The sequence below is a fragment of the Solanum dulcamara genome, chromosome 11 (assembly GCF_947179165.1).
Source record: "Solanum dulcamara chromosome 11, daSolDulc1.2, whole genome shotgun sequence".
NCBI lineage: Eukaryota > Viridiplantae > Streptophyta > Magnoliopsida > Solanales > Solanaceae > Solanum > Solanum dulcamara.
This window is the reverse complement of record NC_077247.1, coordinates 27,424,765-27,448,140: the sequence shown is the minus strand read 5'-3', so window position 1 is coordinate 27,448,140 and position 23,376 is coordinate 27,424,765. Positions and strand designations below refer to the sequence as shown.

At 34.1% G+C, this 23,376-nt stretch overlaps 1 pseudogene; it reads left to right on the top strand.

Moving 5' to 3' along the window:
- The first annotated feature begins 7,913 nt into the window (after nt 1-7,913).
- LOC129875164 (pathogen-related protein-like) lies at nt 7,914-22,900 on the top strand (annotated as a pseudogene).
- Nucleotides 22,901-23,376: the final 476 nt, after the last annotated feature.

Below are 23,376 nucleotides of genomic sequence, written 5' to 3'. Positions count from 1 at the left end.
TTTAGCAGTAGGCTTGTGATGCCTTATTGATTATTTTTATAGTGTTGGGCCCGAAGCCGTATTTTATGGTAGTTGGATTCCATGTAGTTTCCTCTGCCTTGGTAGCGTTGTAGGATTGATATTGTATTTCTAATTGTGTGAACTTGTTTGGATGTTGGTGATGGCATGCATTGCATTGGTTGAGCATTTTCAGCCATTTTCCAAGAATTGCAAAGTACGATAATGTCACGACCCAGGCCTAGGGCCTAGACGTGACATGGCAAATGAGGAATCCGAAAGTACCTCAAACAAGCCTCTTAGCATTCTTTTAGCCTTTCATAGGTAATGACAATAAATAAACAACCAGAAATCATAATAGTAAATCTTCAACTTACATATGTCCAATAATACCTCATAAGTTTTAGATTTAACGGGGCTAAGACAAGTCCCTACCTCACCCTCAATCATAATAGAAAGAAATGTCATAGTAAATGTCTAACGATCTCAACATATCACAAGCTAGAAAGATAAATGAGTATTATTCCCGAAATATTTGAACTCACCAAAAGTAGTCTTTAAAGGAAAATCTCAACTAGCCGCGTGGAGGAGAACGAGGAGGAGCACTGGTCCCTACATGGTGATATCATGTAGGCAAAAGAGTATGCGTTAGTACTTTGAATGTACTAAGTATGTAAGCATGCATGAACATTGAGGAAAAATTAAAACATTTATGTAATATGAAACATAATGCAATTTATGCATAATCAATCATATAGATATCCTTTAAAACATTCATTTTGTAGGAAAATGACCATAACTGACATTTAAGACTATGCAAGCTATTAAATGGAATCCAACATAACCCCCTACGTTGGCCGGGGAGACTACTTGCAGGGTAGAACTCCGTCAATTTCATTCATTTCTTTAACTTTAACTTTAAGGGATTTCATGGATCCATTAGCCTAAGCCTACAAGGGCTCCTATGTTGGCACATAGTTAATGAGACAAGGGGATGCTACTAGGATTCCCTTACCAAATCTCACCTTAATTCCCCATTCGGTACTAAGTCAATTCCACGGAATAGTTTAATACTTCAAAATAGTCATAGTATATAGTTTGAGAATTCAAAACATCACATTCGGTAGAATAGCTCATTAAAATCTTTGGTAATTCAAATATGCAAGAATTGCCCTTATTGCATAAAGAATCCATCATTCATATCATTTCATCATTCTTTCATTTCATAAGACTCCCTTTTGATCATAGATATTGCTTTCATAAACATTCATTTGTAGTCAAAGCTTTCAAGTCAAACTTTATTGAAAACATAGTAAAACTAGGTGGGTTCAAATAACTTCAACTTTCAAACATGCATGTAAATGAAATTATACATAAATACTTTGAAATCCATCAATTAAAAATCATGTTTTAAACAACCCACCATGAATTTCAATAAACTTTAAAGAGCTAAATAGAGAAAATACTTGCAAAACATCAATTCATACATATGAAATCATTTTGCATCAAAAATAGACCAATAGTCATTAATTTAATCATGGTTCATGCTATTAAGTAGAAATAAGAATTACCCATAAAAAAAATCTTAGTTGAAATTAAGAGATTTAGTTGAAAGAGTTTTTTGAAATACATGGATGAAAGAATCCATGGATAAACACCCACATAACTTAGAGTAAAGCTTAAAGAAAATAAACATAATTTATCATATAATCAAAATACTTTAGGTATGAGAGTGGAAGAAATACTCTCATTGAAGCCTTACATACCTAGAATCCAAAGCTTTACTCATAATTGAAGGACTTAATGAACACTCTTGAGTCCTAACCTTTTCTCCTCGTCGGAACGTTTTGTGTAGTACCCGAAGTATATGAATCACCAGAATAGTATTTCTACACTACTAAGAACTAAAACTATATTTTGAGAATAGTAAAGGAGTGTATAGAGAGAAGAGTTACTTGAGCTAGAGAGGTCTAAATTGGGTGATTCATAGGCGGACTTGCAGGGAATTGTCAGGGGAGAATATTGGAGTCTTTGGAAAGTGTCTGGAAATCTTCGTTTGAGGTATATTTTTCTATTTAGATGCTTTCATGGGTTGATTTTCTTAGCTTTAATTGTGAAAACTACATGCCATATTTTTGGGCTGTTTCGAGCCCCGAATTTTGTTTTGTTTTGGAACATAAATTTGGGAACCAATTAGAACCTTTTTACGGAGTCAATTCCAATATTTCTGGCATGGCTTCCACATTTCCATTTTTGACTTTGAAATTGGTGATCCGTCTTTGTTTTATGTGATTTTAGTGTCTAAACGACCATATAAATATTGTGATACTATTTTTTATTGTGTGGCAGCACTCTAAGGCCATACAAAATGGAAAAGTTTCAACAACTTGACTTAGAGCATGCGCGATCAGCCTAAAGGTATGCTATGACTTCCCTCTCCTTAGATTGAGCATGATGTTACGATCCGATTTCTCAGGTCATAATGACACTTACTATAATCCACTAGCAGGTAAGCCAACCCGAAACAACTAGTAATGAGTTTTAAGGGTATAGACTAAACAAGAATAAGCAATTCTAACATAAATAGCATAAATAAGCGAAAGACAAACCAAAATACATGTATACAACTGATCCCTCCCAGAGCCATGAAGTCACTAGTGCAGAGCTGACTAAACAAAAGAGTACAAGTCCCAAAAGTGAACCCTAGCAATAAGACCTGCATCAAAAAGCGAAATACTAGTCCATATAAATATGGAGATCAAAATAGTACAGAATCCCAAGTGCTCACCCCCGTCTCCTGATCAGACTACTCTAAGCTCAAATTAGCATTGGTCGTTGGTGCTCAAACCTGTATCACAAAAATAGATACAGAGTGTAGTATGAGTACCAAAATAGTAGGTACCCAGTACGCATCATAGGCCGACTGAGCTTGAAAAGTAAAAGAAATATGAAAAGGAGGAATAGGACAAAAAAAGGTCAAGAGTAGAAGTCTAAACTAAAGTAATGTGATGCACTCGATTGTAGAAATATCTAACTAAAGTAATCTGCAACTAAACTACAACTAATTAGACCCCTATAAGCCCAGAAGGTACACTCGTGCGCAAGTTGAAATAAAAACTCGATTAGACCCTCATAAGCCCAACGAGTACACAAAATAGCTATAATTACTAAGAACTGAAACTAAGAACCCAAGATCGGAGAACATTCTATAGAATCAAAACCTTAACCCAATCCAGTAGAATCTAATAGTACGGAGGCCGGACTTCTAATCGGATGCTCATCAGAAGTATCCAAGTAACCGATCAACTATCAAGTAATTGAAGTCGTACCTTTAATCAGATGTTCTTTATAAGGATCCAAATGTTCGAGGTTGGACCTCTAACTGGATGCTCATCAAAACTATCAATACGGTCGATATCAGAGCTTAAATTTAGATGCCCGATAAAAGTGCCCAATATAGCTACTGTAAGTGCTCCAAAAGATCAATAATTGCCAAGTTTTTTGGATTCCCCCCCACACCTTCTCAATTAATTAAACCATCTAAGTTGAACCCCTAAACCATTCTTCAATAGGAAAATGAAACTTAGTGTCGCCTTCAAAATGCTTAGAGCCACAAAATCAGGAGGTAAGGATAGAATGTCATTGAAGCAAGCATACCACCTAGCTAAGACAAAGGCTATCAGACTCAAGTCTGCTACACTAGTCTACACGTATCTACGCCAGCCAAAATGATGTTGGGGAAAAACTAAGGCCTATCGGGTCCGAATCATGCATTTCTAAGGCAAACTCTAGTCTAACCCAGTGTAAGGCCAAACATTCTTCAAATAGAAAATAAAACAAGTACGCAAATACACCACAAGGCATGGATGATCAACAAGACATGTAACATGCTCACAAGTACCCAAAAAAAGACTTAAAAAATGATTTCTAAACGTTTAAGCATGATTCAATACTACCCAATCCCAAATTCCAACTAATCAACACACAATTACATTCTAAAGCTCAATTTAAAGAGGGAGAAACTGTAGCCTACCTATAGGCCGATCACGCTTGCTCCAAAATTACTAGAATGGATCATTCCCATTCCGAATGGCCTTCGAATGCTACCACGCTATCAAATATAGATACAAAACATTAATACAATCGTTTTGACATTAAAATTACTAAATTCAGAAACGGACTAATTCTATAGTAAAAATGACAATATGGGACCCGTAACAGAAATTCTAATTTTATAAAAAGGTCCTGAACACTACTCCAAACTTGTGTACCAAAATGGAATACAATTCGGGGCTTGAAACTGCCCTAAACGTGATCATATAAAAATTCACAATTTAAAGCTTTGAACTCAATAATAGCAGTAGATAGTAAAGCTTTTTCACCTCAAATGATGGGTCTCCTAAAATTCCCAATCACTAAGCCACGTAACCTCGAGAAATACAAACCTACAGAACTTTGAATCACCAAATTTGGACTAGTAGAGATCTCAAAATAGAGTTCCAAAATGTCAAGAAAATGTTGAGTTTGTCCTTGGTCTTTTAATTAATGACCAGGGATTTTGGGCTTCATGAATGAGGACTAAGTGGCTCGTGATCACGGAAGGAAATGTTTTAGACCTCCATGAACATGGAAGGAAAGGACATAAAACCCCATGAATGCGGAAGCTTACCCAGCTGACCTCTGCGAATGCGGCAAGAGTCCTGCAAAAATGGAGACTAGTTCACCTGGCCTCCACAAACGCAACCATATTCCCTCAAATACAAAGGGTCAAATACCCTTTCACCAGCAAGGTGCCGCATCAGACATTTTGGCAAAGTCCAATTTTCTGATGGGGTGCTCAAAATTCATTCGGAATCCCATGCGCTCAAACAACATATGGTACCCCACAATATTCAACATTTCCAATTCAATGGCGCATTTGAAATTTTCATACGAGCTTAGTTTAATAAAAAGTGGGTCCCACATACAAGTTCCATATTTAACCCATTTCCACAACAAGCCTTGAGATTAGACTAGAAGCCTCGGAAAGTAAATGAAGAGTCATTCTAGACCAAATTCGATATTTCAAAATTAATCATGCATTTTTTGAGAATGTTGACTAAAGTAAACGTTAGGCCAAATTTCAAAGGCTAAAACACCAAATGACCTCAAACTCATATTGATTACCTCGATACTCATATTGATTACCTCGATACTCATATTGACCATCCTACTAGCCTAATTTAGTCATTCCACAGCTGATAGAACCATCAAAATTCTATTATGAAGTCGTTTACCTGATGCTATGATCGAAGTTAACTTTTCAAGTTATAAAAGTTCCAAAACAGGGAAATGGGCTGAAAACTCAAACGAACGACCAGGTGACTGAATAATTAGTGCTAGTAAGTCTTAAATGACTTGAGATCTCAACAGAAATGCTCTAAACAACCTGGAGGTTCATTACACATGATTATGTAAATGTATATTGATTTGTGTGAATTTGGGGGTAAATTCACAGTGGATCATGTTTAGTTCATAGAATCCATGTGTTAGGCTATTCTTAGGTATTTTGAGCAATGAAAGCATGTTAGTTGTGTTAGCTAATCATTTATACCTTGTGGTGTGAATTATTTGTAGCTTGTGTTATTATTGGAAACATGTTTGGCCTTAGTCTAGGCTTAGACTAGTGATTGTCATATACTTGCGTAATTTCACAGCAATTAGACCTTAGAAACTTACCAACGTTGCTTCGGATGGCTTAGCTCCCTGTAGACATGTATAAAAGTCTTGATTGTGATAGTCTGGGCCTTAGATAGGTAGTAACAAAGCTCTTGAAACCTTATATCCATAATTCCCTCATTTCATCAATCCAGTCTACTTAGTTCTTGGTTCAGAAGTCGCTCATTAGTTCTGCTTGGATTTTATTCATGGTTGGAGTGATCTATTGATGACACTCAATTTGGAGTACTCCCCATGATGCTCAGTTTACGGCTAATATAAATCTAACTGATTCGCCTTCATTTGTGGTTCAAGTCACTAATTCATTGCACCGAGTACGGTTCAAGTATATACCTTAGTATTTTAGCCTCTGTTTGAGTCTTCTTAAGTCATGGTTAGGGTCCACTACTATTTGCACTCATGGTTAGAGCCCACCACTATCTACAACTTTTGTTCAAGTCAATTGCTAGCTTCAGCCTTGGTTCGAGTCCTTGGCGATTCCAATCTCGGTTAAATTACTTGACTTCTTGTTCTCTTCGGTTTAAGTCCTTAGCCCCTATTCAGCTATGAATAAAGTTTTAGGCACTTAGTTGGTTTGGTTCTAGTTTGTGGAAGGTTGTAGTAATCTTGGAAACATTGTCAGGTTCTTTCTATTGATATCAACTCTTCTATGCACCTGTTGAATGTATGGAGGTCTGTTCAGGTTTTACTTTAACTTGCGCATGAGTGTACCTGAAGGTATTATGGCGACCCGATTGGAATTAGTTAGCTATTTTCCCTTTATTTGTGTTTTTAGTTAAGTGGCATACATCACATTTAGGTACAATTTTGTCTTTTGTTGTATTTAGATTCTAGCATTTCATATTACTTTTATTGTCCCTTCTCAGTCGGCCTATGATGCTTCCTAGGTACCTGGTATTTTGGAACTCATACTACACTCAACATATGTTTTCATGATGCAGCTCTAAGAACTAGCTATCAGCATTGATATCGAGTCTGCAGTAGTCAGACCCAGAGACAAGGGTGGGACATGGATCCCTAGATTTACCGGTCTCCTTCTGTATACATTATGACTAGTCTTTTACTTTTTGAGATAGGTGTTGTTTCTCTGGTCCACTTTTGAGATTTATATTCGTTTAGCTCTTTACTTGTGACTTCTAGGTTCTAGGAAGGATCTTTATTATATACGTGTATATATATATATGTTTGTTTTCGCTCTTTCAGTTGTAATTTCTGTTATATGTTAAAAAAAAATAGTTTCTACCCTTAATCCCATTACTTACAGTTTCAGAATATGGGACGACTGACATATTGGTGGATTATAATATGTGTCATCATGACTCGAGAAATCGGGTCGTGACATAATAAAATAAACTTTTTAATTGCAAAGAAAAATATGATGAAAAAATACATCTTAAAATATTGGTCAAAGTCAATGAAGTTTGACTTTTGAAATAGTAGTCAATTCTCAAGAAACATCTAATAAATAAGAATAGCTTAGTAAACTATACCCTTTATTTATAATTTTTCTTTATGGCCATTAAATAAGCTAAAACATCACTTATTTTAGGACAAAGAGAGATTTAGAGTTCCTTCAAATTATATGCACAATAATTAGCTCCTAGTTGACCATAGATTTTGAAGTTGAATCTTGAAAATTTGAGTTTCTGAGTTGTGATTTTTGGGACTTAAAGTAATGTTTGGTGATACATTTTACTTAGAAAAAAATTAAAACTTTGTGAGAAAATGAAATTTCTGCCAATTATTTTTTTAAGTTGAAAATATTTGAATATTAAATTATAAAAATCTGATTCAAAGTTTATGATCAAAAGCTAGCTTAGGAGCTTCTCATTCAATTATTTGTTGCACTATGTGTAAATTAGATTATTGACGTGATATTCCTCTCCTATCTACTATTATACTACTCCCTCCATTTATTTTACTTGTCTATGTTTGGCTTGGCAAATCTCTTAAAAAATAATAAATAAATAAATACTTTTAACATATCAACCCTATTTATTGTAAGTGATCTAAATATTTTCAAGTTCGTACTAAGAACCTCTTTCATGATTAATCATGTACATTAATTAGTTAATGTAATTATCAATCTGTAATTTCATCTATGAAAAGGCATAGCCACACAAAGTGGAAATCATCAAATCAATAAACTTAGAGAGAGAGAGAGAGAGAACGTATTAAAAACTTGAAGTAGTTGAAACATGGACGGTGAGAAGGAAATGATTAAGGTGGTAAGTGATAAATATAGGCGATTCCTACAAGAAGGTCATGTTGCAGCTGCAGGAACTATCCAATGGAGACATGGTGTTCCTCCAATTTATGACAATCTTAATAAACTTTTTGAACAAGGAAGGACCAAGGTTTCTATCTGTACTCCTTCCCTCCTAAATAATGTGATATTTTTTCTATTTCAAAAGTCAAACGAATATTTATTTAATTGCAATATTTAATATCTTATAATTTTTTTGAGTTGTCAGTTATTTTGATTTGTACTCCATCTTGTCCATTTACTTGTGTCAAATAATCCTTATTTATTGATCTCAATTTATTATTATTTTCTTTTTCATCACATTATAATGTCTCTATGCATTTTTTAATTAGGTGTAAACTATGAAAATTAAGAATTAATAATATCTTTATTATCTAAAATGACAAAATTTTGGATCTTCTACTTTTAACAAGAACGGGAACTAAAATGGATTGGAGGGAGTACTACTTTTTGCCTAATTTATAAAATAAATTTTTTTATTTTAAATGATTTTAAAAAATTATATTCATTCACGGTTAAAATTAAGAAATTTAAATTTTAAAATTCGAACACTATCACATAATTGTAGTAATATTACATCTTTCTTGTCAATACGATTTGTTTTATTTTGTTTCATGGTTAAATTAGGTATTGTCACGACCCAAGCATAGGGCCTAGATATGACGTGGCGAATGAGGAACCCGAAAGTACCTCAAGCAAGCCTCTTAGCATTCTTCTAGCCTTTCATAGGTAATGACAATAAATAAACAACCAGAAATCATAATAGTAAATCTTCAACTTACATATGTCCAACAATACCTCTAACTTTTAGATTTACCGGGGGCTAATACAAATACCTAGCTCACTCTCAATCAAAATAGAATGAATTTCCATAATAAGTATTTAGAGGTCTCAACATATCATAAGCTAGAAAGACAAAGGAGTATTACTCCCAAAACATGGGAACTCACCAAAAGTAGCCTTCAAACGAAATCTCAACTAGCCACGTGGAGGAGAACGAGGTGGAGCACTGATCCCTACATGGTGATATCATGTAGGCAAAAGAGTATGCATTAGTACTTTGAATGTACTAAGTATGTAAGCATGCATGAACATTGAGGAAAAATTAAAACATTTATGTAATATGAAACATAATGCAATTTATGCATAATTAATCATATAGATATCCTTTAAAATATTTATTTTGTGGAAAAATGACCATAACCGACATTTAAAACTATGCGAGCTATTAAATGGAATCCAACATAACCCCTTACGTTGGTCGGGGAGATTACTTACCGGGTAGAATTCCGTTAACTACATTCATTTCTTTAACTTTAACTTTAAGGGATTTCATGGATCCATTAGCCTAAGCCTACAAGGGCTCCTATGTTGGCACATAGTTAATGAGACAAGGGGATGCTACTAGGATTCCCTTACCGAATGTCACCTTAATTCCCCATTCGGTACTAAGTCAATTCCACGGAATAGTTTAATACTTCAAAATAGTTATAGTATATAGCTTGAGAATTCAAAACATCACATTCGGTAGAATAGCTCATTAAAATCTTTGGTAATTCAAATATGCAAGAATTACCCTTATTGCATAAAGAATCCATCATTCATATCATTTCATCATTCTTTCATTTCATAAGACTCCCTTTTGATCATAGATATTGCTTTCATAAACATTCATTTGTAGTCAAAGCTTTCAAGTCAAACTTCATTGAAAACATAGTAAAACTAGGTGGGTTCAAATCACTTCAACTTTCAAACATGCATGTAAATGAAATTATACATAAATACTTTGAAATCCATCAATTAAAAATCATGTTTTAAACAACCCACCATGAATTTCAATAAACTTTAAAGAGCTAAATAGAGAAAATACTTGCAAAACATCAATTCATACATATGAAATCATTTTGCATCAAAATAGACCAATAGTCATTAATTTAATCATGGTTCATGCTATTAAGTAGAAATAAGAATTACCCATAAGAAAATCTTACTTTAAATCAAAAGATTTAGTTGAAAGAGTTATGAACTACATGGGTGGAAGAACCCATGGATAAACACCCACATAATTTAGAGTAAAGCTTAAAGAAAATAAACATAATTTATCATATAATCAAAATACTTTAGGTATGAGAGTGGAAGAAATACTCTCATTGAAACCTTACATATGCATAAGATAGGTAATTAAACTTCAAATACTTAATAATCTATGCATTTGGAATCATAATATGAAAATCCATAAAGTTTTATACTTGAATTAAATAGAAGACTTTGATAATTTATTTGGGCTTCATGGATGAAAGGATCCATTAATCAATACCCACACACCTTATAGTAAAGTTTAAAGAAAATAAACATAATTTATCATATAATAAAAATACATTAGATATGAGAGTGGAAGGAATACTCTCATTGAAGCCTTACATACCTGGAATCCAAAGCTTTACTCATAATTGAAGGACTTAATGAACACTCTTGAGTCCTAACCTTTTCTCCTCGTCGGAACATTTTGTGTAGTACCCGAAGTATATGAATCACCAAAATAGTATTTGTACACTACTAAGAACTAAAACTATATTTTGAGAATGAGTAAAGAAGTGTATAGAGAGAATAGTTGTTTGAGAAAGCTTGATGAACAAAATGATGAAATAAGGTGGGTATTTATAGGTGTGAAGGAGGGACCTAACAATAATTAAAATAATTATAAAAAAAAATCTAAAAATTTAATAGAGGATTGTGATGCCATGGGTGATGTCAAATGGAGGACTATTGATGTCATGAGTGATGTCAAATGGATCTAGATATTTCCATTGTTGGTGAGATGAACCTTCTTTTAACGGAATACCCTTTTTGGAGCTGCGTTTGAATAAGATAACTTCCTTATTAGGATTTGGTGTCTCATATGAATTGTTGCTCTAGAAGTCTACTTTTATGTCATTCAAGAATAAACTGATTTGGAGCATCCTACAATGAGATATGAACTTTCTTTTATAAATACTCTATTTCGTCACAACACTATATCTTGCAACAATTAATTTATTTGACAATTTGAATCACCTAATTTGCATCATCCTATATGCCCAAAATACAGAAGAGATATCATTTTCATCGAGAATTGGAACATCATATACAACATTTTTAGGGTGTGTTACAGGTATGGTCAGAAGGGTCTCGTGAAGAAATAGTACAAAATTCTATAAAGACATGGGAAATGGAGCTTAAAAACAAGACTCGCGTAAAGGACTTTAGTACAATTAACCCTGAAAAATTCAATCTCATTGTTAATGGTACGGCTTACAAAAAACAAGGTCATTTTTTTATATCTTAATTTGAATTATTCAGATATTTTTTTAAAAAAATTGTAATATAAATCTCAATTCATCAAGTGTATTTTGTTTTAGTAATAAAAATGAAGGACATATATATAGTGGAAACTGGGGCAAGGCAATACAAGGATAAATAAAATAGGATAGGACTGTTAGAAAACAGAAGAATAAAAAAAAGATACGTAATGGATGAAGAGAAAAATGGCTAGAAAACTGATGCTTTCATTCAAAGGTTTAAGCGTAATATATAGGCATATATGTAACAAAACATACCAAAAAAATAGCACCCATATCTGTCCATGATATGCATAAAGCAAATAAACTCCTAAAAAAACAAAACACGTTACTCCACTTATCCCTAAAGATCATAACAACCTGGACTGATTCAAACAAAAAAACATAATTAATTCCTAAAGACTAGGTCAACTAGTAGAAGAAAAGAAAACAAATTAATATTTCAACAGTCCCCCCTTAAACTGATGTTTGTTAACAGTCAGTTTACATCTTTAATTGTGCAGACACCTAGCAGCCTTCTAAATTTCATGAATGACTCCATCTTTAAGGCCTTGGTGAAAATATCTGCAACCTGATCTTCACTCCTGCAGTAGATCAATTCAATTGTTTCATTATTGGTAAGATCTCTTAAGAAATAAAATTTCACATCAATGTGCTTGCTTCTTCCATGTAGCAATGGTTCTTGGATAGTTGGATTGCTGAATTGTTGTCACAAAAGATCTTGGTAGCTCCTAGTTGCTTGAATTTCAACTCCTCTAGAAGTCCCCTCAACCAAATAGCTTGACAAGCACAAGCAGTCGTAGCAACAAACTCGACTTCCGTACTAGACAACATGACAATTGGTTGCTTCTTAGCTGACCATAAAATAACACTAGACCCAAACATAAAAGCATAACCTGTTTTCTATCATCTTGATCACCAGCATAGTCGCTGTCAGCATAACCGAGCAACTTGGATTTTTCATTCTTCTTATAAAATATCCCAAAGTCTCTCATTCCTTGCAAGTAACGGAGAATTTTCTTCGCTGCCGACAAGTGCATTTCTGTGGGATTCTCCATATACCTATTGATTAAACTCAGAGAGTACATTATGTTGAGCCTTGTTGCAGTGAGATATATCAAACTGCCCACAACCTATTTGTTAAGTGTGCTGTCAATCTTTTTCCCAGTAGGATCTTTGTGTGGCTTCAAACCAAGCTCTGTAGGAGTGTTAACAGGATTACAATCCCTCATCTGAAATCTATCTAGAATTTCTCCTATATATTTCTTCTAAGAAATGAAGATCCCATCATCAGATTGCACTACTTCTATGCCAAGAAAGTAATGCATTAATATGAGATCGGATATTTCAAACTCATCCATCATTGACCTCTTGAATTCTTCAATCATCACACCACAGTTTCCAGTAAATATAAGATCATCAACATACAAAAAATTAATGAGTATTTTTCCTTGATCCCCAATCTTAACAAAAAGTGTATGCTCATAAGGACATTTCAAAAAACCAACTTTTAGAAAATACCCCTCAATGTGACTATACCAAGCTCGGGGAGCCTGTTTTAGTCCATAAAGGGCCTTTTTCAATTTGTAAACCTTATGCTCATTTCCAATTTTAACATAACATGGGGGTTGTTCAAAAAATACATGTTCGTCCAAGTACCCATGTAAGAATGCGGACTTGACGTTTAATTGGAAAATAGGCCAAGATTTCTTAGCTGCCAATGCAATTACCAATCTAATTGTATCATGCCTCGCAATGGGAGAAAATACTTTTGTATAATCGATCTCGTATTCTTGCTTGTACCCCTTAGCCACTAAACGTGCGTTGTACTTATCAACTTCACCGTTTTCCTTCAACTTTGTTTTGAAGACCCATTTTACTCCATACTTTTCTATCCATTTGGAAGATCAGACAGCTCCCAAGTATCATTTCGTTCAATGGAATTAATTTCATCATCCATTGCTTTTCTCCATTTTTCTTCCTTCATAGCACTCCCAAAAGATGTAGGATCACAATATAAAAATAAAGCAAAGTGAGTAATTGGATCTTCAATTCCAGTTACCTCATAATCTTTTATCCAAGCAGGCCTTCTTCTAGTACGCCCAACATACCGAGTTGTTTCTTCATTTTCTACAGCAACTGTTGTTGAAGTTGCTGAATGTTTCAGTGTGCAAGCTGCTGAAAATTTCTTTGGTTCAACGTCACTATCGTAGAGTACTTGGGTAAGTTGCTGCCCATTCCAATCCCAAGTATTCTCCTCATCAAAAACAACATCCCTACTGATAACAATCTTCCTTGTCAATGGATTAAACAATTTATATGCTTTGGAAAATTCACTTACACCAAGAAAAACATATTTTTTGTCATCAAGTTTCTTCCTCTTCTGGTCTGCAACATGAGCATATGCAATGCATCCAAAAACTCTATAATGATCTACTGTTGGTTTTCTCTCATTCCATGCCTCCTCCGGTGTCATATTTTGAACAGAAAAAATTGGACTTCTATTTAAAATATGAATACTCCAATTTACTACCTCGGGCCAGAAAGTTTTTGGAACGCTTCCTCTTGCCAACAAACTTCTCACCATGTTGAGGATGTAACTATTTTTTCTCTCTGATACACCATTTTGCTGTGGTGTATACACAACTGTAATCTCTCTCCGAATGCCATGATCTATAAAAAAACCTTCAAATTCTTTTGAACAATATTCACCACCATGATCTGTTCGGAGAGTCTTGATATTTTTTCCTGCTTTATTTTCCACACGAACTTTGAACCTTTTAAATGTTGAAAAAACTTCAAATGTCTCTTGCAAAAAATAAATCCAAGTTTTCCTTGAAAAATCATCGGTAAAAGTGATTAAATATCTTTTACCTCCATTGGATGTTGGGTTTATTGGACTACAAAGACCTGAATGCACAAGCTCCAATACATCCTTTGCTCTCCATGACTTTCCTTTAGTAAATTGAGAGCGAGGTTGTTTGCTAACAACACATTCTTCACAAATTTTGGACGGAGCAGTAATTTGAGGAAGTCCTGTGACCATGTTTTTCTGGTGGAGTGTCTTCAATCCTCCAAAACTCAAATGACCATAACGAAAATGCCAAAACTATGAGGAATCCTTGACTTCAGCCATCAAATAAGATTGAATGTCATCAATCTTTAGCGGAAATAATCTGTTGGAGCTCATTTGTACTACTGCAATAGCTCCTCTCACAGGATCATAAATTTCATACTCTCCCTTCTTAATAGTGATGATATAACCCTTCTCTTGAAACTGATCAACACTAAGTAAGTTGCTTTTCAAGTTGGGAACATACAACACATTAGATATTGTTTTAACAAAACCATTCTTGGTTTTAATCTTGATATCACCTTTCTCCATCACTTCAATAGTAGAACAATCACCAAATGCCATAGTGGAATGGAAATTTTCATTTAGAGATGAAAAAGAAAATTTACTTCCACACATGTGGTTACTACATTCGGTATTTATATACCAAATATCCGATTCATGTTTTATTTTATCTTGGACAGCCATTAACAAAGTTTCTACTTCCTTATTTTCGACAAATTTAGCACTTCCTTTTCTTTATCATTAGGCAATCTAGTATAACAATCTGATGCATAATGACCAAATCTGTGATATCTATAGCATTCTACCTTGGATTTTTCATAGTCTCGACCTATGCCTTTGCCTTGAAATTGATCAGTGTTGGCTTTGAAATTTCTGCTGAAATATCTGCCTCCACGTTCTACTCTTCCTCTTGCTCAACCTCTACCTCTACCCTTTCCTCTATAGTTATTGAAATGAGTATTAGTAGAATCCTTCAATGCTTGCTCCTGTACCGTGGAATCTTTGTTCATCTTCTGTTCATGAACCAGTAAAGAACTTTGCAATTCATCAAGAGATAGTGCATCTATATCTTTTGACTATTCAATTGAGCAGACCACATAATTATATTTTGGTGTCAGCGAGCGCAAAATCTTCTCCACAATGGAAACATCATCTATCTTCTCATCGTAGAAACGCATTTTGTTGGTGATTTCCATTGTTCTAGCACAATAATTGGTGATAGATTCTCCTTCCTTCATCTCTAGTGTTTCAAAATCCTTTCTCAAAGCTTGAAGTTGTGCACGCTTCACCCTTGTAGATTCTTGATACTTCTTCTTCATGGAATCCCAAATATCTTTGGAAGTTTCTTTGCAAAGAATTGTTTTCAAGATAGGATGATCAATTGTCTGAAAGAGATAGTTCTTTGCTTTCAGGTCTTTTAGCTTTCTAGCTTCTAGTTCTTCTTTTTGTGAATCTGTCAAAGTTGTGCCAGTTTTTGGCTGCTGAATTTCATTTTTGATGACCTGCCAATACTTCTTGGACCGCATGAAATTATCCATTAACATGCTCCAATGATCATAGTGACCATCAAAGCGTGGAATAACTGCTTGCACAAAATTATTTTCTATGTCCATTGGTTAAATGTAAAAGGAGATGAAAGAAATTTTGGATGCCTCACTTGTTTTCCCTCTCAGGATAATCTGGCTCGGATACCAGTGTTAGAAAACAGAAGAATAAAAAAAGATATGTAAGGGCTAAAGAGAATAATGGCTAGAAAACGGATGCTTTCATTCAAAGGTTCAAGCCTAATATATAGACATATATGTAATAGAACATACCAAAAAAAAATAGTACCCATATCTGTCCATGATATGCATAAAGCAAACAAACTCCTAAAAAACAAAATACGTTACTCCACTTATCCCTAAAGATCATAACCACATGGATTGATTCAAACAAAAAAAACATAATTAATTCCTAAAGACTAGGTCAACTAGTAGAAGAAAAGAAAACAAACTAATATTTCAGCAAGGACAAAAACATAGCAGGAGAAGACTCAATTACTCCCCGCCCGCCTGCCCCATTATCCATACCTCCGTTCCATCACCCCTACACAACATATTTACCAATACCCCCACCCATCATAGGCTTCATTTTTGCCACCCCACACTCCCACCCATTATCATCATCTTTTATAGTGTTAATTGTGTAGATTATATTGAACTATTTCGAAATAATATATTCTTTCTTATAGATCAAACACATACAAATAATTTATATTATAGAAAATTATTTTCTGTTGAAAGCATTTTATTTTTAATTTCTGCCAAATATTTTTCATTATTTTATATCGACAACTGAATAACTGGACAGGAAGAGAGGGATTGTCAGCAGAAGAGACTCTAAAAATAGGGGGTTAAAATGCGCTATTGAATAGTTCAATGCCTGATGAGTTCATATACCATAAAGCAGATAAAGAGACCTTCGAATCATCGCACAATGCTTTTTGATCATCTTTTCCAAGAAGATTCGCGTGGAAAGTGATCAACGTGTATTCTAGCCCTCCTGTTGTGACATACAAATTCAGGCATTGCGGTTTCTTTGAAGGACCATTTAAAGGACATGCCCCTACTGGTGAGATGGTGCAGTTCTATGGTATTGGTATTATGAAGTTGTCTTTCTCTCCCTCTTATATACAATATTCATTTTAATTTATGTGACAATTTTTAACAAGGCACAAAGCTAATTAAAACAAGATTTTAAAAATTGTGATTCAAAACAAAACTTAGGTATTAATATGGCTGTAAATTATTTTATTGTGGGTAAAACAAGAACTTTAACGTTGCATTATTTCTAATTATAAAAAGAAAATATGTCACATAAATTAATACAAAAGGAGTACATCATTTTCATTTTATTTCATTATTATCTAAAAAAAATAAGAATTAGAGATGAATAAATTATGTAGCTTGAGATTAAATTTGTCATTGTGTCTATTTACTGACTAATTATAAAATATAAAAAATATGTTAACTGCGAGCAATTTAACGATGAATTGGTGACGACTTTCAAAGCTGATTTTAATTTAAACAAATTGATGAAAGTGTAAATATTTTTTCTGTAGTATCATTCAATTGTTAGGTAATTATCGTAGTAACTAGAATTTGACTGTGAAAACCGTAGTAGCTAGAATTTGATTGTGAAAATAAGAAAAATAACTTTTTGCAACAAGTTAAATTATTGGAGAGGGCTTTCAATAGAGTCTAATTCATTAAACAAATTATATTATGTAACTAAAATAAAAATATTAAGTTTATTTTAAGTTTATTATATAATTTGGGTTTCAATTCTTACTGTGGTACTCTTGTATTTTTTTAATTTAATCCTCCTAGACATAATTTCTAGGTATGGAAAATAAGAAAATAATGTTTAAAACTTAAAAAAATAATATAAAAATGCACTTTTAACATATTGGAAAGACAAGCATGTCATAACAATAAAGCTAAGGTTTTGTTTGATACATGTATTCGATGCTTAATTGGTCAAAAAAAATTGAAAGCATTGTCAAACACCAAAGAATAAATAAAAAGACTTACTTATTTTTATAATTTACAAAAGATATTTGTGTCCATATCAAACAATATTTAGTGGCATCCACTTTGTCAGCCATGGTATTTAATGTACAGTAGATGATGAGATCTTTGACCAAGAAAGTTATGTATATGGATGGACATGTAAGATAATGACTATGATTTGGGCATTGTATAAAAAGTACAACACTAACCTACTCAGCTCGATATATATCTGACTTGTACCAAACATATTTAAATTATGACACCATTAATGCTCTAAATCACGTACCCAACCTTGGATTCAATTAAATTTCAATATTTCCAACTCCGCCACACCTAAGGCACATGATCTCTCTTATACAAGCATGATAAGTATTTCCTCAATTTTATTTTACGTAATTTACTCTCTTTTTAATTTTTTTAAAAAGAAAATCTCATTTTTTATATATAGTATTTTTTCAGTTTCATTTTATTTGCTCATGTTGACTTGATACTCCCTTTTAAAAAAGTATTTATTAAGGCTTTATTTTATAATTATCTTTATTAATTATATTTTAGAAACCTAAATCTGACTGCTAATACTACTTCAAAAGGGTGCCATTAATTTTTAAGGCAACTTCATGTCATTCAAAGTGTTCACTTAAGTTTAGCCCCTTGAGGTTTTAGTTCAGTCATAAAGAGGTAGAATTTTGTAAATTTTAATTATGTCTATGCCAAAGCCTACAATATTTAAGTTTAGGTAAAAGGTAGAGGGGTGTGCCCATACTTCTTAGATTCAAATTTGCAGACCAAATAACTTTGGAAATGGTTGATATTGAAGGTTTGACCCTATGTTACTATCCAATTTCTTAGGTCGTGATTGCATATGCTAACACCCACCAGCAGGTAAGCCTAACCCTTAATCCTTAGCTCGGAACCAAAGGAAATGAACTATCAAATGGAAGATGAATAAATAAAGTAGAAAATAAGTGATAATGAGAAGAAGAGAAAAAAAACTGAAACAACACAAGAAATCCCCCCAAGACCTGGCATCCGTCGGTAATGGAGCATCTAAATCAAAACAGGAGTACAAGGCTTCTATAAATACATTAGAGTAAAGACAGTCTTCGAAAGAAAGAAAAGACTAGTCTTAATTCAGCATGGATGAAAATCGACAACTCCAAATGCTAGGAGCTCACCAAATCTCCAAATCAGAAGCTGCTCCTCACCAATCCAAATCAACCTCAATAACCCGTATTATGATCTGCAGGGGTAGAAATATAGTATGAGTACTAAACGAATGGTACTCAGTAGGCATAGGCCGACTAAGCTCCACAGATAAAGCAAGTATAATTCACAAGTAATCAGGAAAATATAGAACAAGTAAACAATTAAGATCTAACACAAAGTGAAGTAGGAAATGAGAGTAAAGAGGTAGGATATATATAACTATAGAATATAGAGCCAAAGAACGCACCTACACATGCAAGACACAACCTATTTACAAAAAGCAGCACTAAAGGAGCCAACTTAACACGGACGGAAACACTGTCTGTCACAGCTAATCACATATAACCTAAGAACCAAACCAACTGAGTCTAACAGGAAAACCCCAACAACAACAACCCAGACTAAGACACCTGCAACCCAACTATAAGTATAAGAAAAGGTCAAATTAGATAATAACCGACCAGATGCCCATACCCCGGAAGGTACAAATAATAACAAACATACCCCCAGCCCCCATAAAACTGAAGGACCATACCATACAAGTATGTTGGTGATAGGTAATGGTAATGAATACAAGTCTGTAGTTAAAATTAGTGAAATCATCGATGGCTCTCAGAGATCAACAATAACAAGTTTATAGACCCACTCCGGCCCCCGGCCTGTCCGGTGGAACCCATGCGACTCCCTCATCCAGTTAAGTGGTACACTAGTCAGAGGGGTCCATAGGGGATACAAAAAGTTCGTATACACTGCCTGGGCCCAAACCAGGTCTTACATAGACATATAGAATCTCTGTAGTGGTACCAAGGAGAAAGTAGCCAAGCCGATGTAGAAAGGGTGATGCCACGTTAGATAATTAAGTACAGGTTAAGGTATCCTGGATACAGCCAGTGTATAAAAAGGTGATGCTATGCCAGACAATCAATAAAACTGAGCGCATCCTCGATGCCTCTAAAACTGTCAGTATAACGGAGCATATCCTCAATGTCTCGTAGATCTCAAAACTAGTATCCAATATCCTAGGTGGTATGACTCCCTTTAAAACCAGTTTAAAAGTAGTAAAAGTGTGAGAAATTCTTCTAAAAAACAGTAGTTAAAAACCAATGAAATACCAGGATTGTACCACAAGATGAGTGAATATGCTCAATCAATGCAAATATGTTATCACCAGCATTCAAATATGAAACACACAATACAAACAGTAACATCGAGCTCAACCACACTATCAGGGAAAAAAGGGACTAACCTAGGATCCAATCACTCCTCGAACGCGACCTTGGTGCCCAATCAAAAGGTAATAGACAAAGAGGCATCCTAAGCCTACCGCTAAACAAAAGCGAACAATCGAGACATGGCTCAAAATCAACAAGGGGAGAAATATCCCTAGGGTCGATGCCTTACCCCAAAATATGTGACCTCAGCTCCCAACAAGCACTGATAAGACAAAACTACGGCTACGACGAGCCCAAAGGTCTCAGGTACTAGCATAAAGGGTATCCTATCTATAATAAGCCCTACCGAAAGCTACTTTTAGCTAAGAGGGAAATAAACACTTGATAAAGCACCTAAGGTTCAAACCTAGCCTAAGGCCATTAATATCATCTCTAAAAAAGATAATAATGCTAATTCAATACCACAACGAAGGCCTAGTACCTAATCTAAGGATACTATGGGACTATTCTAGCTTAAAGCTCACCCGGGAATAAGAAAATGGAATCGGATGAAGAGAATGCTAATCTCAGAAAATACACACCTAAGTCACATGTAAAATATATGACACAATATCTAATAGAGTTCAGTCAAAAGGAGGAGATCATAGCCTACCTCAAATCCGAACATGCGCACTCCAAGTCCTTTTTTTGATAGCTTTTTGGTCCAAAAATGACTCCAAATGCTTCCACTTTATCAAAATATGAATCATCTTGTCAATACAAACGTTTCGACAGTAAAATTGCATTTTTGGAGACGGACCCAAAATTGGGTCAAAAACGAAATTGTGGGACCCATGATAGAAATCCCAAAAATGACTCCTTGAAAAGGTGCATTTGAGCTTAGTGAACTTGTGTTCCAAATTACAACACATTCTGATTCTCAAAATCAAGGAAAACAACCCTTGCATAATTTTAACCATTAATGGAAAATTCAAGAAAGAGGGCAGTCTTATAGGTATGGAATTTACCTCAAACGACACTTGAACGGAAAAAACTACTCACACCACAATGTTCCTTGTGAAAACCCCCACAACTTAGCCCTAAGAATCACTGAAAACGAAGTTAAAATGACCACAAAATTAAATTTCTAATTTCATAGGAAATTTGGCTCGAAAATGAGAAGAACGGCGGATAAATTTAAGATTTTACCTTACACAAAACCCTCCCCTCAAGATTTTGAGCTTACCAATGGATTTTTTACGAAAATCTCTTGAATATAGACTCTTGAATCACCAAATTTGGACATGGAAAACTCAAGAAATCGTGGTTCAAAGTTGAGAGAAAAGTTGGAAAAAAAAAATCTACACTATGCACCAGCTTTTCTGTTTTTTTTGCTATATTTAAAGTCTCTGAACAGACCCTCGGAATTCGTTCAGAAACCAATAAAAATAAATTATATATGCTACCCCACAAAATTCGATGTTTTGAACTCAATGGTGCATTCAAAATTCCCATACAAGGTCATTTTAATGAAAAGTGGGCCCCACACCTAAGTACCATTTTAAGCTAAATTTCCACAACGAGCATCAAGCTTAGACCGAAAGCCTCAGGAAGCAAACCAAAGGTTTTTTTAGACCAAACTCGATATTCCAAAACTAACCATGCTGTCAAAATTTTCATCCAAGCGCGTTTTCCAAGAATGTTGTTCAAAGTCAACCATAAACTAACTTTTAAAGTCAAAAGCGCCAAATGACCTCAAACTCATATCGATTGCCTCAATACTCGTGATAACAATGCTACTAGCCTAATTTATCTATTTCAAAACTGATGGAATGATCCAAATTTGAATTCGAGGTCTTGTTAACCCAAAACTCAAAAGGTCGCAACTAAACCAACTTAGGCCTTTAAAATACCAAAACTGGCCCAGGACCTCTAATAATTTAACCAACACTTCTTCTAGACCAAAAAGCATCCCCCAAATCCAACGAAGTCATTGGAATTCAATATCGAGCATCAAAACTCCAAAAGTTGACCAAACTCAAACCTTGGCCTAAAATTTCTCAAATTTCCAACTCAAGACCTCAAATCTTTGTTATAATTCCAAAACTGATTACGTAAACTCTCTAGATCAATTTCCATATTTGGGAGCTGCTAGAATTGGCGAAATTCCATTCTGAGACACGTAGCTTCTGTTGGTCCCAAATAACACTTTGAACACAAAGCCTTTTAAACTCAAAACTTTTCAAAACTCATATTTTTCATAAAATTCCCCAAAACCCACACCCAATACCAATAAAAGCGATACGGGGTAATTATAGAGAGGGGTAAAATGGTTATTTCACAAAAATTAAAAAAGATGACTTTTAGGGTCATTACACCATACCTGCCTCTAAACAAACCTTTAGGATCAAAACTCAAATATATTGCCCTTGGGACAAATTTTTAATGAAATTTGATATTTTATCCATGAGACAAGCGGGATCAAAAGTCCAATACCACCTATTTGCTAGGTCATTTTTATAAATCACCCAGGTTAAAATCTAATCGAGTCACTGAGAATTTTTTCAATATCAAGAAGAAGAAAAGATGTTCACATATGTTAATATAAAACTTATAGGTTTAACTAACTAGATGTTTTTGTATATGGGCATGTAGATAAATCTCTAAGAATAGAGGAATTAGAGTTATACCTTGATCCAACAGAACTTTTTGTTGGACTACTCATGAGACCAACAATTTTCGAATCTAACATTGAGCATCAGGGCCATGATGATAATACCACCACTTAACATTGCCCATACAGCCACAACTAATTATGTTTACATTTTAATTCTTCAATAAATTTTTGGTACTTTCCAAATAATCATGTTTTAATAAATTTTATGCAACTTTACTTTCCAAAATAGTCATGTTTTAATAAATTTTATGCAATTCTTTATGTTTTTTCAGTTATCAGATATTCTCTATCTACATTTTTTTATATGATAATTGTATTCCAATCTTCTTGTATACATTAAGATATACTTACTCTTCTCAAGCCATAATAATTATCGACAATGAAAAAAGGTGAACTTAAATTGGGTTAACGAGAATATCCGTTTGATTCAGATAAATCGGGTTAACAAGAAAGCCTTACTTGCATCTTTGATATTTCTATCAAATAAATAATTAGATTTCCTCAAACAAAGAGAAAAAAAGAATACAAATAACTAAATGGACATTTATAGATTCATAACATTGTATTACCCACTACCCCCATCCTTTCGCAATCCAAATGGTCGTGAGTGGC